At 47.2% G+C, this 15,880-nt stretch overlaps 1 protein-coding gene across 3 annotated transcripts in view; it reads right to left on the bottom strand.

Moving 5' to 3' along the window:
- Nucleotides 1-15,880, bottom strand: part of LRRC8B (leucine rich repeat containing 8 VRAC subunit B) — a 50,237-nt gene that overhangs the window by 31,997 nt on the left and 2,360 nt on the right. The window contains exons 2-3 of one of the 3 annotated variants that reach the window (XM_069737534.1): nt 14,292-14,364; nt 3,202-3,355 (exon numbers count right to left, since the gene is read on the bottom strand). The exons of 1 other annotated variant lie outside the window; for it this stretch is intronic. The gene's annotated coding sequence lies outside the window, so the exon portion shown is untranslated. The remainder of the gene's footprint in view (nt 1-3,201; nt 3,356-14,291; nt 14,365-15,880) is intronic. One more of the 3 variants, XM_069737533.1, reaches the window with a different exon arrangement.

Below are 15,880 nucleotides of genomic sequence, written 5' to 3'. Positions count from 1 at the left end.
CAATTGACAATAATTTCCATCTGTTGTCTATTCCATTTGCACAACAGCACGTGAAATTGTTTGTCAATCAGTGTTGCTTCCTAAGTAGACTGTTTGATTTCACAGAAGTTTGATTTTCTTGGAGTTATAGTCTGTTTAAGTGTTCCCTTCATTTTTTTGAGCAGTGTATATTATTTGGATGGCAAAAAGGGAATGTTTCTCCTTGTGGAAAGTACTAGGGCATAAGAAGACGTGCAATTCTGCTCTGGGAATTTAAATATGTGAATAGCCTCTTCAGAGGGAGAATACGACAAACTCTAGCATCACCTATTGGCTGTAGCAATCCAAAAGTGAATATCAACACCCAAGGAGCCTTTCCTTACGACTTAGGAAACCTAACCAGCTCTCCTGCACTGATGAGGGACAATCACCCAGAAACATGCACCTGCAAACAGGATAAAGGTCAATCCAGTTACTCTAAGTCATGTGGCAATGCTCATTAAAAAGGTCAGTATGAACATGTAGGATTGCTACATCCATTAGGTGGCGCTAGAGTTCAAGTCCTCGATAAAAATACAAACACACACACACACTGTATATACACACATACCTTTTTATATATATTGAACCTAGACACACATCCTTTGGCAAGTAGCCAGGGAGGTCCCTGCTCTGGATCTTGCGAATGTGACACGTGTTGGTCGTAAACTTTATGTCCTTATTAGGGTAACAGCATCAATCATGTTACATTCGACCCATGTTGTTTTGACGGCAGACTTTTTCCAGGTCTGATGACTGTCTTCGTAATACCTTGCTTAAGATGGGTGCCTAGAGTCCATATCACATTCTCCCTTTTTCTTGTATCTGGTATAAAGGATTACACCCATCGTAACTCCAAACAATGTGCAGGTCCCAAGACAAATCACAGCCTTTCCAACACCAGGTTAGATTACCAATGAACTAGCAGGATGCAGCAGACCCCCATGAAACGTGATTTAAATGCTGCTGTTAGGCTAAGTTCACATTTGCGTTGTGCGGTGCTGCGTCGGCGACGCAACGCACAACGCAAATGTAAATGCATGCACAACGCAGCATTTTGTGACGCATGCGTTCACTTTTGCATGGTTTTTGGCGCAGAAAAAACTGCATCATGCAGCGTCCTCTGCGCCCTGTCGCATGCGCTACAGTGACGCATGCGTCACAAAACGCAAGAGCAACGCATGTCCATGCGCCCCCCATGTTAAATATAGGGGTGCATGACGCATGCGTCGCCGCGGCTGCGCCCGACGCAACGCAAATGTGAACGTAGCCTTAAAGAGATTGACAGTGGTATTTAAATAGTTAAATTGCATCGATTGGTGTCACCCCCAGTCGCTGAAGTTACAGGCAGATGCTGGCTATGTAACGCACCCGGAGTCTGCCTTGTATTAAGCAGTCTCTGCTGTCAAGTAGGAGACCTTCCCGGTGAAGGAGTCAATCCACATACATCCCACATCAGGTCCTCAAATATGACGCTGACTCAGAAGCTGTTACATAGCTGGAATCTGCCTGTAGCAGCAGCAACCAGAGCCTGGGTCCGATCGGATCTATGTACTCATTTCATTGCACCCATCAATACCTGACAGCTGAATTTAAATAGCAAAACTGCAGGTGCGCCTAAACGCTGGTTCCCATTGGTCTCACCATGTCGTGACCACTGGGTGCGGAAGAGCTGTCATGGCAATGGGTGGCCTGAAGTGAAGTCCACCCCAAGATTGCCAAGATAGCTGTCCTGTGCAGTCCAGTCAGGGCTTCATAAAATACATAGAAAAAGCAACCAGACCATCACAGGTTCAAGTTGCCTAATGGAGACTCCAAAATAATATGGAAAAAAAAAACAAAAAAAAAAAAACTTTCAAAAGTTAAATTAAAAATCTTCACACCTCTTGTCCTAGTGCTAATTAGAAGTCATATATATTGAACAAGCTACCAATTTTCTAAGTAAATATATTTCTAAAGGTGCTGATGACATGAAATTCTCACAGAAGTCGGAATCTCAACCCATCCAATCCACACGTGCAAAGAAATCAAACCATAGATGTCCATAAAATTAGGTTGTGTGTAATAATAGGAAATGACACAAGGAGAAAATAATTTACGCATGAAGAAAGAGGTGCAAAAAGCCGTGGGAAATCTTGACACCAGCTGAAATCTATCAGCAATTAGAAAGCAATCCTGCCACTTAGTGAAAACTAATATACGGCAATCTGGTTCAACTGATGGCTCATTACCAAGGTGCCACACAAGAAACTTCTCATGAGGGGTAAAAACCTGTGAGCTGCCTCATGACCTTTGCAACCTTATTGCTGTAAAACATACTGTTGGCACTGGTAACAGAAGAATTTCTAAATTATTGAAGGTTCTAGGGAGCACTGTTGGGGCCATAATCCGGAAGTGGAGCAAAAACTGTCAAGCAATACCATGAGACAAAAAAAGAAAAGCGACTTTAAAAAGATACAAATAGTGAAATGGGCGCTTTCTGATTATGTCCTCAGATGTGAAGATCTTCCCTTGAGAGACATGTTTGATTCCTTGTAGGAAACCAGGAAAAGTGCCTAATAAGGATTATAGCAGGCTATTATGAACAGTACAGTTTTTGGTGATTTTTCACCAAGTCTCTCCACTCACCAAAGACTTTCCACATTGGGAGGTGTGAGCAACAGATTTAGCATCATTTCCTAAGGCTGGTTTCACACATACGACATTCATAGAGTACGGACCGTGATGTCTGCTGGTCTCACAACCTGATCAATAGTCTCAGACATATAAAAGGCTGTTGAGTTTGGATCAGGAGACCTGTGGCCGGTCCAGACTCAGACCATGAATGTTGGAGGCATGAAGCAGACTTAAAAGTGATTCAGAAGGAAAAAGGTAAATAAAATATGAGAAAAAAACGATCTATACAGACTTGAGTCACCAAGCCGCTACTTGCATCCTGATATAGATATTGAAGCCAGAGATTTTTAGAGTAAAAGTACTTTCCTAGGTCTTGATGTGGACATGATGAGCTAGTTCTTGTCAAGGGCATTACGTGCTTTATGGTTATTGCTCGGCCATAAAAGCGTGCTTTCTGAACTGCAAACAGCAAGTACTAGAGCAAACTGTCCTGACTTGTAGAACATTTATTATCGACAGCGCTTAAAGTGACTCTCCTGCCCAGAATTAACAGTGGCCTAGAAATACCTAATGTGTACACGACGTATTCTGGTGCCCCGCCATTCCCAAGTTCTGCGGCTGCTTTATCTGCCTCCAAAACGGCCCTTGATGTTGTCCGGGGAGTGCAGTGATTACCGCTCCTTCACTGCCAAGGGATATCCCGCCACTGATGCCACTGGCACTATACGGTAGATAATGATAAAAAAAAAAAATTAAACATTTTTGAAAAATGTAGTTAAAATAAAAATTTTATTGAAACAATATATGTTATTTTCAGAATGCACCATATATAAAGAACTAGAGTCTGATGGACCCTGATACAAGAATTGGACTGAGGCTCCCCATCCTGATTGAATACAGTGGGAACGGAAAGTATTCAGACCCCTTTACATTTTTCACTCTTTGTCTCTTTGCAGCCATTTAGAAATTCAAAAAAGTTCATTTTTTCTCATTGATGTACACTCTGCACCCCATCTTGACTGAAAAAAACCCAAATGTAGTAATTTTTGCAAATTTTATAAAAAAGAAAAACTGAAATATCACATGATCATAAGTATTCAGACCCTTTGCTCAGACCCTCATATATAAGTCACATTCTGTCCATTTCCTTGTGATCCTCCTTGAGATGGTTCTACTCCTTCATTGGAGTCCAGCTGTGTTAAATTAAACTGATAGGACTTGATTTGGAAAGGCGCACACCTGTCTATATAAGACCTCACAGCTCACAGTGCATGTCAGACCAAATGAGAATCATGAGGTCAAAGGAACTGGCCAAGGAGCTCAGAGACAGAATTGTGACAATGCACAGATCTGGCCAAGGTTACAACAGAATTTCTACAGTACTTAAGGTTCCTAAGATCACAGTGGCCTCCATAATCCTTAAATGGAAGAAGTTTGGGATCACCAGAAGTCTTCCAAGACCTGGCTGTCCAGCCAAACTGAGCAATCGTGGGAGAAGAGCTTTGGTGAGAGAGGTAAAGAAGAACCCAAGATCACTGTGGCTGAGCTCCAGAGATGCAGTAGGGAGATGGGAGAAAGTTCCACAAAGTCAACTATCACTGCCGCCCTTCAACAATCAGGCCTTCATGGCAGAGTGGTCCGACGGAAGCCTCTCCTCAGTGCAAGACATATAAAAGCCCGCATAGAGTTTGCTTAAAAAAAAAAAAAAAAAAACACATGAAGAACTCCCAGACTATGAGAAATAAGATTCTCAGGTCTGGAAGTCAGTGGCTTCAGAACAACTATGTGACCGTTCTTGACTGGCCCAGCCAGAACCTGACCTAAACCCGATTGAACATCTCTGGAGAGACCTGAAAATGGCTGTCCACCAACGTTCACCATCCAACCTGACGGAAGTGGAGAGGATCTGCAAGGAAGAATGGCAGAGGATCCCCAAATCCAGGTGTGAAAAACTTGTTGCATTATTCCCAAGAAGACTCATGGCTGTACTAGCTCAAACGGTGCTTCTACTCAATACTGAGCAAAGGGTCTGAATACTTATGACCATGTGATATTTCACTTTGTCTGTTTTAATACATTTGCAGAAATTACTACATTTCTTTTTTTTCCCAGTCAAGATGGGGTGCAGAGTGTACATTAATTAGGAAAAAAAAATGAACTTTTTTTTTAATTTACCAAATGGAGGCAATGAAACAAAGTGAAAAATGTAAAGGGGTCTGAATACTTTCCGTACTAACTGTAGATCTATACATATCTACTGTAGGTGAACACCAAGTCCCCGACTCAGCAAGACGAGCGATTTGTACAGCAGTCTTGATAAAGTGTGCACTGGAGCAAAGCTAGCCATACACATTAGATGACTGATAGCCGGCACTCCCATACACAGGACTGATCCTGTGTTCTCTAGGAGACAGATATGGTGGCAGTTATCTCCAGGAGAACAGAGAGATCTGATCTGATGAAGAAAGGGCAAAACGTACGTCAAGGTGGCGGGGACTGCACACAATCAGCGGCATCACATGCAAGTGTTCATATAGAGCTCGTATGTGTGTATGACTAAAGGTACCTTCACACTCAGCAACTTTACAACGAGAACAACAACGATCCGTGACGTTGCAGCGTCCTGGATAGCGATCTCGTTGTGTTTGACACGCAGCAGCGATCTGGATCCCGCTGTGAGATCGCTGGTCGGAGCTAGAAGTCCAGAACTTTATTTGGTCGTCAGGTCGGCGTGTATCGTCATGTTTGACATCAAAAGCAACGATGCCAGCAATGTTTTACATGGAGCGAACAACCAGCGAGAACGATAAGTGACTCGCCATTACGTCACTGGATCGCTCCTGCATCGTTCTGGAGCTGCTGTGTTTGACGTCTCTACAGCGACCTAAACAGCGACGCTGCAGCGATCGGCTCATTGTCTATATCGCTGCAGCGTCGCTGAGTGTGACGGTACCTTAAGTAAAGCACATGCCAACAGTGATATATATCATCCAATCAGGTTTTCTTATGTACTGATTCATGATTTGCTTACTTAGCTGGTATGGTGTATAGCCTGTTCCCGTACTTCAATAGCAGCACCTGTTTTTATACTGTTACTAGCTATTGAACCCGTTCTACGCCCGGGTGGCGAGCATTTATATTGGTATATGGTCTCCATCATGTGCTGCTGCCATCCTGCGCCCGTTCTGTCATGTGCTGCTGCCATCCTGCGCCCGTTCTGTCATGCGCTGCTGCCATCCTGCGCCCGTTCTGTCATGTGCTGCTGCCATCCTGCGCCCGTTCTGTCATGGGCTGCTGCCATCCTGCGCCCGTTCTGTCATGGGCTGCTGCCATCCTGCGCCCGTTCTGTCATGGGCTGCTGCCATCCTGCGCCCGTTCTGTCATGGGCTGCTGCCATCCTGCGCCCGTTCTGTCATGGGCTGCTGCCATCCTGCGCCCGTTCTGTCATGTGCTGCTGCCATCCTGCGCCCGTTCTGTCATGTGCTGCTCCCATCCTGCGCCACTATTGTATTATATGCCCCCGTATGCTGCTGCCATATAAAAAAAAAAAATACCATACTCACCTATCGTCCAGCTCCACTGCAGGTGTGTCTTCAAGAAAATGGCGCCGGAAAGCGCGGACTGCGCAGGCGCCGATTCCGGCAGCAGGAATCGGCGCCTGCGCAGTCCGCGCTCTCCGGCGCCATTTTCTTGAAGACACACCTGCAGTGGAGCCGGAGTGTGTGTTCAAGAAAATGGCGCCAGAAAGCGCGGACTGCGCAGGCGCCGATTCCGGCAGCAGGAATCGGCGCCTGCGCAGTCCGCGCTTTCCGGCGCCATTTTCTTGAACACACACTCCGGCTCCTCTGCCTGTGACTGGACTGTCACAGCAGAGGAGCCGGGAGACGGAGCCGCACGCAGCGCTGGAACGGAGGACAGGTGAATATACTTACCCTCCCTCCTGGCGCGTCCACGGTCCCTGACTCTCCGGTGGAGATCGCGGTATGCGTTCAGTGCTTACGCATACCGCGATCTCCTGGGAGCGTCACTCTGTGGGGGCCAGACTGCGCCGGCGCTTGCGCCAGCGCAGTCTATAAAGGCTTCGGACGGAGTGACGCTCCCAGCGTTATATTATAGATGATATTAATATTTGATAAGAATTATTTGGGTTTTATATACAGTACTCTTTGTTTGGGTTATTCATGCCCTTCTATATACCTGCATTTTTGAGTTGTGGCCCCTGTTACTTTGATGTGATTCAGTATGGGATATACATTCAGTGGCTAGTACTGTAAACTGCAACCTTGAAAAATGCAACGTGTGAACAAGCCCAAAGGATCTAACTCCTGATGGAGGGTTTCTACATCAGAAAATCAAATGTGCATCTAAGAAATTATTCCCTGTGTGACTACTACAGTTTCTTGGCAGAATCAGCCTTAATAAGGGACATGTAATTAATGGAAAGATCTGCAGCTGTATGAACAGCAATAGAGATTTCCCCTAGCAAATAATCAAAAGTATTGTATGGCAGTTACCGTATGTGGCGATTAGTGCGGAATAGAAGAAAATAAACTTAGGCACTCAACTTATGCAAAGCTTTTTGTGGTTTTTAACGTAGTCATCAAATAAACGTTTCGGCCACAGTGATCGGCCTTCTTCAGTAACGATTAGTATCAGAAGATAAAAGCTAGGGTGAACGCAATTATATAACCGCAGCACGTTAGCAGTAATATCTGGGGAAAGGTACAATGTCATGGCCGAGAGTACCAAGTTTAAGTCCCATGGCATAAACTATTCTCTATGTATGGGTCTGGACCTTCCTGCTGCCTTGATAAACCTGGAGACCCAGTAGTTATTAGCGATGTTGCAGCTGAATTAGGCCCCCAGAGCTGACACCTGTACTTTAAGAGTACTGGTTGAAAGACCCATATCTAAACCTTTTTGGAGGAATTCCAGGATCTGGCCTGTCTGCATCCCCTCCCCGCTCTAAACTCTGTGGTAGCTAGAAACTTACTCCAGGTCCTACCATAGATCTTGGTTGTAATTGTCTTCCTATGTTCAAGAAGGGTGGCTACCAAATTGGGGGAAAAACCCTTATCTCTCAATAGCGCCCTTTCAAACTCCACGCCGTCAGGTGGAGGAACGACGCTTGTGGATGGCAAACTGGTCCCTGGGAAAGGAGATCCGGAAGTTCTGGCAATACCCAAGGATTGAATAGTGACATGGTCCTCAGCCATGAGAACCAAGCCCTTCTGGGCCAAAAGGGGGCGATCAGTATAATTCTTGCCCTGTCTTCCCTGACCTCTCTCACCACCTGTGGTCACAGGGATAAGGGGGGAAAGGTGTAGACTAGGTTGAAGTCCCATTTAATCAGGAAGGCGTCCACCGCTAAAGGATACTCTCTGGGGTTCAGAGAACAGAATTGTTCTACCTTTCTGTTTCTCCTGGTGGCGAAGAGGTCCACTTCCCGGAGACCCCATAATTGCACAATCTGGTTGAAGATGGTACTTTTCAGCGACCATTCTCCCTGCCTTAGCAGGTTATGGCTCAAAAAGTCTGCTCTGGCATCGTCTTTTCCCTTTATGTGCAGTGCAGCCAAAGACAGAAAATGCTTTTACGCTAACCAAAACAGGCACTCTGTTACATCCATAAGGGGTCTGGATCAATTCCCACCTTGGTGGTTGACGTAGGCCACAGCTACCTGATTGTCGGAGATGATCCAAACGTGATGACCCTGTAGATGTATAAGGAGTCCTTTAACTGCCAACTCTACCATTTTTATTTCCTTCAGGTTAGAAGAACCTTCTATGTGTTGATGATCCCATAGGCCCTGGACTACGACTTCACTATGAACCCCCCAACCAGAAGGGCTCGTGTCCATGGTGGCTACTCGGGATATGCGATTCTCCCAGGGAACCCCTCTGGACAAATTACCCCGGTCAAGCCACCATCTAAGGGATTTTTACCAAAGCCTTGGATAAAGTCAGCCGACCCCGCAGGAACCCCCCAAGGGCTCTATCATTAATTAAGACGTCTCTTTGCAGCGTTCTGGTGTGAAATTGTGCCCTCTGGACCGCCAGGATGCATGAGGTTAAGGAACCCAACAGGGACATAGCTTGCCTAAGGGACATGGTGGGATTGTTGGATGCTTTCAAAATTTGGTGACGAAGGCAAACCAACTTATTCGCTGGTAGGCAACACTCCTGTTTTTCCAAGTCAAAAGTAAGGCCGAAAAATTGTTGAACCTGTAAGGGTTGTAGCCGGGACTTTTTGATATTCAATAACCACCCTAAATGCTCTAGAGCGGACATTGTCCTTTCTACCTGAACCCGACAATGGTCCGCTGACCTGCCTAAAATGAGGAAATCGTTCAGGTAGCGAAAGACGACTACTTCGGTGACTACCTTAGTAAACACCCGAGGGGCAACTGCAAGGCCAAAGGGGAGGGCCCTAAACTGGAAGTGATTAACCACATCTCCCATGGATACCGCCACCCTGAGGAACCGCTGGTGATCTGTATGAATGGGCACATGGTAGTATGCATCTTTCAGATCTAATACCGCCATAAAACAGTTTTGAAAAAACAGCTTTATTGCAGAGCCAATTGATTCCATTTTAAAGGGGCGTATTCTCAGAAACTCATTCAGGCCCTCTTTATGACGTAATTCACAGACTTCTGCTTCCAGGGCAGCCTGCTCTGAACGAGAGGACCGGAGATGAGTCGCATTAAATTTATCTTGCGGAACAGAGGGAAATTCTAACCTGAGCCCGGATAAAATTAGACTCTGAATCCAGTCACTATTGGTAATTCGTGACAAGGCTGGGAAGAACGCAGCTTCTTATGATTTCGCGAGGGGACTCCAAACATAAACACCGTACCTCTTTTCTTCCTCTCATCCCACCTAGCTTGGTCTCTGGAAGGCCTCCTACGGCTGAATCTCTTTCTGCTAAAGGGACGCCGATAGGAAGGGATCGACAAACTGGGAAACTTCTTCTTATCACCCCAAGCTTTTTCCAACAGCTCATCTAGGACCAAAGAGATATTCCCCCTCACATGGGATGGAAAAAAAAAGTCTGGACCTGGCCTGAATGTCTCACGACCAGCATTTTAATCATAACGCCATGTGAGCCGGGTTGGAAAGCCCTGCTGCTCTATCCGCCATCCTGACTGCTGAAGCGTCGGACAGAAATGCTGCAGCACCCTGGATCACCGGCAAGGCATTCAGGATAATTTCACGAGGGGTTACCTCTTTCAATTGTTGATTCTAGCTGGTCCAGCCAAACCATCATCGATCTGGCTGTACAAGTGGATGCCACCGCTGGCCTAAGGGACCCTGCGACATCTCGCAAGCCCTATTAATGAAAAGTGTCAGCTTTCTTATTCAGAGTATCCTTGAAGGTCCCTAGATCCTCGAAGGGCAAGGAGGACAATTTTGAAGCCTTGGCCACCGCCGCATCCAGTTTCAGGGCGTTATCCCAGTAATTTAAATGCCGGAGGCCAGGAGCCCTTTTTGCGGTCGCTCCCATTCTCGGCGAACTAGGTCCTGAATCTTTTTGTTCAGGGGCAAGGATTTACGTTTCTTTTGATCCAATCCCCCAAACATGACGTCCTGTACAGAACGTTCCGGCCTGGACTCGGTCATCCCCCATAGTCCCTCTGACTGCTTTTACTAATTTGTCCACATGGACTAAAGGAAGACAAAACGGCCAGAGTCTTCATCTGAAGAAGATGAAGGGGAAGAGATCGAGGAGTCCTGCTTTCCCCCGTAGTCAATAGAGGGGTCCTAATCAGAGAAGCCTGCTCTATGTCTTGACTCCTTGTCTTTGGAAAATCTCATGGACTCCCTCACTTTCGTCCTAATGATTTCCCTTAGGCTTGCGGTGAAGTTGGGCGTTTCCTCCGCAACCGGTGGAATGGGTAATCATGAGGTACTGTATTCTACCTAGCGGGAGATACCCTCTTCCCTGAAGACCTCACCGTCTGCTGGACACAGGACTGACAATTTTTTCTGACAAAAGTCCGGCAGGGGGGGATCTGCAGGCACATTCCTTGTGTCTCATCTTCCCAGTACACTTCTTCCCCTAGCAGGATAGGAAAATAAGGGGAAGACTGCATCACCGTCAGAACATTCATGAAGATCCCTTACCAGTGAAGCAGTGAGTAGGTACCAGATCATGAGGGGGGCATCTGTCAGCCGACGCTGCTGACTCGTCCATCCTGGAAGAGCTCCTACGGCTGGACCGACCACTTGCCTGGCCATCATCTGGCTCCACTCAAGTCTTTCGCCGGGCAGTACGGGGCTTCTGAGTAGCATGCTGCTGAGTAGGGCTGTGCTGCTGCTCACCTACGTCCATTATGCCAAATGGCTCAGAAGCACAGATGCATGTGCATGGCTTCTTTAAATGCATCACCCCCCTGGATTTTCTGGGTCAGAAGGTACTGGCCAGGGAGCGCTTCCTTCCCCCTGGACCCCACACGCACCGAGCGTCACACCACGGTGTCCTCGCCCCGGCTGCAGCCCCTGGCGCCGCCGCCAAGCGCATGTGACCAGAGCTCCGAGAAAAAGCCATCCGGCACCTGGACACACCCCCAGACTCTGTGCCCCACAATGCGACGATATGGCAACCCCAGATGGGGACGCCACCGCCGAGCCCCAGCCCGCCCCCGGATGCCTGGAAATCCTCTGGACACCGCTCCACCTGCCCGCTCACTACCATGGAATTCTCCCCGGACCCACTGTGGCACTTCCAGGGACACCGCACATGCCGAGGCAGGGGACCCCCACTACCTGAACCGACCTGCCGGGTCTGGGATCCTGACGACTCCTCCAGGTATCTTGTAGGAAAGGGTCCCTTGTCAGGGAAAGGAAACCAACTGATGCGTGGGCGAGGTGCCACCCTTTTGTATCTGTAGGTTTCCTGTCCCTGAAGGGTGGATCCCTTCTCTCGTGGTGCTGTCGTGGGCGACCAAATAAAGTGTACATTAAACATTGAGACCCCCCCCACCTAAAATAGAAGAGACCAGCTAGGAACAAAACAAAAAATGCTGCAGATCATGTTGAGGTTTGGAGATCTGTTGGCAGTTCATTCAGAATTGACATGAAAAATAGTGCAGCATGCAGTCAAAACAATAGTTTCCAAATTGGGACCCAGATGAACCCTATTATAAGTTAATGAGGTACACAGATCAAAAGATTGGAAGTTTTGGTTTTGTCGTAGATGATGGTGGCATGAGTGGCCTCCAAGCTGCACGGTCACCAGCGCTTTTAGCTATTCCTTCGTCTATAGCAGGTGCTCCAAGTGTCTATCGGATGTCTCCGTGGGTGCCACATTAGTTAATAATGGCAGGGGCATCTTCCAGGAATGCTTCTGGTGGATGTTGTGGTTGCAATCTCCTGACGCTACATTCAGGGTCATTCAGTATCTTGTTATATTCAGCCGCTCTTTATAATAAAACCACTGTATAGACTTGGCAATCCATAACTTATTGCACACGTGACGGGAAAATTAGAGCATGTGCTACATACAGACTCACATGCATAATGCCTCCATGACTTTTACTGGCTTTTGTATCCAATTTTTCACGGCAGAGACGTGCTGATCTGAAAGGAGCTGAAAAACTTGAAAGCAGAAGTGGTTAAATCTACTGCCAAGCATCTCTAATGTCGTACGCACATGTGCCCATAGGGCAGCCCCGGATGTTCTGACTTCTGACCAGGACTGCACCCTACATCGCACCCTCCTCTACTGAGGCACAGCAAATCAAGGGTGCAAAGAAGTCACCCGAACATAACCAGCTTGGATCCTACACGAGAGGCAAGAACGGTCCAGAAGGTCTCAGCTGGAGCTGAAGGAGATAAATGCCGCCACTCATCACTACATTCTGTGCAAAACCGCACACATCCCTAATTACAGGAAAGAAGCGGAGACATGGAGTTGTTTGCTTGTAATCTGCGAGACAAGGAAACCTTAATGCTTCAAAATGATGTTAGCATTTCTGCATGAGGAGCCATGGACCGGGCACAGTGCAATGGGCACACTTTGGTTTGAGAAGCGCACGGCGACTGGTCCCATCATCTCAGACTTATAACAGAGGCGTACTGCACGTTTAGTTAGATATCTTCCAACATGTAATCTCCGGTCCTCCCTAGACCTCCTCCACACTTATACGGTCCTCACCACTTCTCCCGAGTGTCCCCCATCCTCTGGAGCCCTGAGCCCAAACACGTCCAATTATTTGCCACTCGGAACTTGAAAACGCATCTCTTCAACAAAGGGTACTGACCCCGCTGCCACCTCACCACTACCGGAGCTGCCGCAACCCTCCACCCTCTGTACCAGGCTAGCACTGTTCGTTTATTCACAGCAATTTATATTGGGTTTTGTATGTTAGCCCTTCTCACGCACAGCACCATGGAGTCAATGGTCCTTTAAATATATATATAATAATCATACAGTTGATTTAGCAACCAAATCATAAGTACACTTTATGGGAAGTCTACCAGCAAGATCAACTCCCTCTCCCAAATCACATATATGGGGAATGCAGATCTTTAAAATGTAAACCTATTGACACCTTTATATCTTTTATCTGTTGCTGCATTCCCAAGTAATTAGTGTTTTTTAAGTCATATGCAAATCAGGTTTTAAGTACTCTGGGCGAGAGCGAACACTAAGGGTATGTGCACACGCTGCAGATCCACAGCGTTTCCGCAGCTGCGAATCCGCAACGGTTTCCCATGAGTTTACAGTACTATGTTAACCTATGGGAAACGAAATCCGCAGTGCACATGCTGCGGAAAAAAAAACATGCGGAAACGCAGCGGTTTACATTCCACAGCAGGTCAATTCTTTGTGCGGATTCCGCTGCGGTTTTCCACCTGCTCCAATAGAAAACTGCAGGTGTAAACCCGCAGCGGAATCCGCAGTAGAAACCGCGATAAATCTGCAGGAAAAACCGCAGCGGTTTTGCACTGCGGTTTTTCCAAATCCATTGCGGAAAAATCCGCAGTCCTCCAGAATACGTGTGCACATACCCTTACTGATACAGTCCCTTTAAGTAATGGAGAATAGGACTTTTAAAGGGAACCTGACAGCCGATACATACCCGAACCACAGGCAGCATGTTTCAGGCATTGGCTGTATGATTTCAGCTAGGTATGTTTGCTGCAGCGTTGGCATCCAGGTCTGTTCCTTTAAAAGGCCAAGGGGAGCAGGTAGGTGAATGCCTTTTCGACTAGTCTCTTGTACCGATAAGACCTTGATGGCTTGTAAGGCATGCATGTCTTTGCAGCTCTGCAGCGCTTGAGTCAAACATACCTGGCAGAGATTGTACAGCCAGTGCCTGATAAATACTGCTACTGGATCGGCCATCAGGTTTCCTTTAAAGGGAACCTGTCACCAAAGAAAACGCTATTAACATGCAGATAAGGGGTTAATCTACAGGTTAATAGCCCGCACTTAGCCGAATGCTGCAGGGAGAAAATTAACTCGGCAGTGTTGGGCTAAGTGCAGGAGTTGGGCAGGCTAATAATGGCATTAACCTGCAGTTTAACCCCTTGTCTGCATATTAATAGTGTTTTATTTTCTAGTGTCAGGTTTGCTTTAATTTGCATATTTAGGATAAGTCTTCAAAATCAGGTCACTTATATGTGAGAAAGGTGCAGTACAATTCATACCAAATCACTATGCACCAGGATGTGCCATGGACGCCTAGGTATGTTTATGTAGCCTTTTTCAGGAGGATACTGCCTAAAAAAAAAAAAAAAAAAGGTCTTAAAAAATGCCAAAAACAATGAACATATGTGCAACAATGTCAAAACAACGTTCCATACATATGTTCAGTTATTTGTGCTTCTTTTAACCACTTCAGGCTTAGAAAGCCATGAAACAGATAAAAGAAGTGACCGGGCCCTTCTTCAGGCTGTAACTAGAATATATACACACAGTTTAAAGAAACAAAAAAAAAAACCCGCCAGCTGTATGGCCACTGCAGAATAATACCGCCGAGTGCACATAGTCTATTAGGGATGGTGCGGCCTATGATGTCTGCTGTGAGTGTATGCATATTATGCACATGACATCCCCGCCGATCAGCTGGTCTCAGCACATCTCCATTCACTCTGTATTAGTGGCCGCTGACAAAATCTGCAACGCGGCTCACACCCAAAGGAATTGGGGCCGTTCTGCGTTTCGTGCTTCTGGCCAGTACATGGTGAGCAGAGCTGCTCATATATAAACAGTATCACAGAAAAACTTATAAATGCAAGTGCCCCAAAACAAGGAATAATCACCGACTAAAGCACTAAATGAACAGATAAATACAATACACAATAAAACGTAACATTTACTATTAATGCAGATAAAAATGACAACACTCACGACCTAAAAACGTCTACTATTAGGCTGACAAAAAAGATACAGGGTGCACTCAAACCCTATAATAAAGCTATCTATACCCTACCTAACTGCGGAGGTTGGCACCCTATAAATCCTGCGCAATGGCGCTCCACTCACATCCAACCGCTGATCGGTGGAGGTGCCGCACACTGACTGAGCATCTGGTGCCGCACACTGACTGAGCATCTGGTGCCGCACACTGACTGAGCATCTCGTGCCGCACACTGACTGAGCATCTCGTGCCGCACACTGACTGAGCATCTCGTGCCGCACACTGACTGAGCATCTCGTGCCGCACACTGACTGAGCATCTCGTGCCGCACACTGACTGAGCATCTCGTGCCGCACACTGACTGAGCATCTCGTGCCGCACACTGACTGAGCATCTCGTGCCGCACACTGACTGAGCATCTCGTGCCGCACACTGACTGAGCATCTCGTGCCGCACACTGACTGAGCATCTCGTGCCGCACACTGACTGAGCATCTCGTGCCGCACACTGACTGAGCATCTCGTGCCGCACACTGACTGAGCATCTCGTGCCGCACACTGACTGAGCATCTCGTGCCGCACACTGACTGAGCATCTCGTGCCGCACACTGACTGAGCATCTCGTGCCGCACACTGACTGAGCATCTCGTGCCGCACACTGACTGAGCATCTCGTGCCGCACACTGACTGAGCATCTCGTGCCGCACACTGACTGAGCATCTGGTGCCGCACACTGACTGAGCATCTGGTGCCGCACACTGACTGAGCATCTGGTGCCGCACACTGACTGAGCATCTGGTGCCGCACACTGACTGAGCATCTGGTGCCGCACACTGACTGAGCATCTGGTGCCGCACACTGACTGAGCATCTGGTGC

The sequence above is a fragment of the Ranitomeya imitator genome, chromosome 8 (genome assembly GCF_032444005.1).
Source record: "Ranitomeya imitator isolate aRanImi1 chromosome 8, aRanImi1.pri, whole genome shotgun sequence".
Classification (NCBI taxonomy): Eukaryota; Metazoa; Chordata; class Amphibia; order Anura; family Dendrobatidae; genus Ranitomeya; species Ranitomeya imitator.
This window is presented reverse-complemented; position numbering and strand designations above follow the sequence as displayed.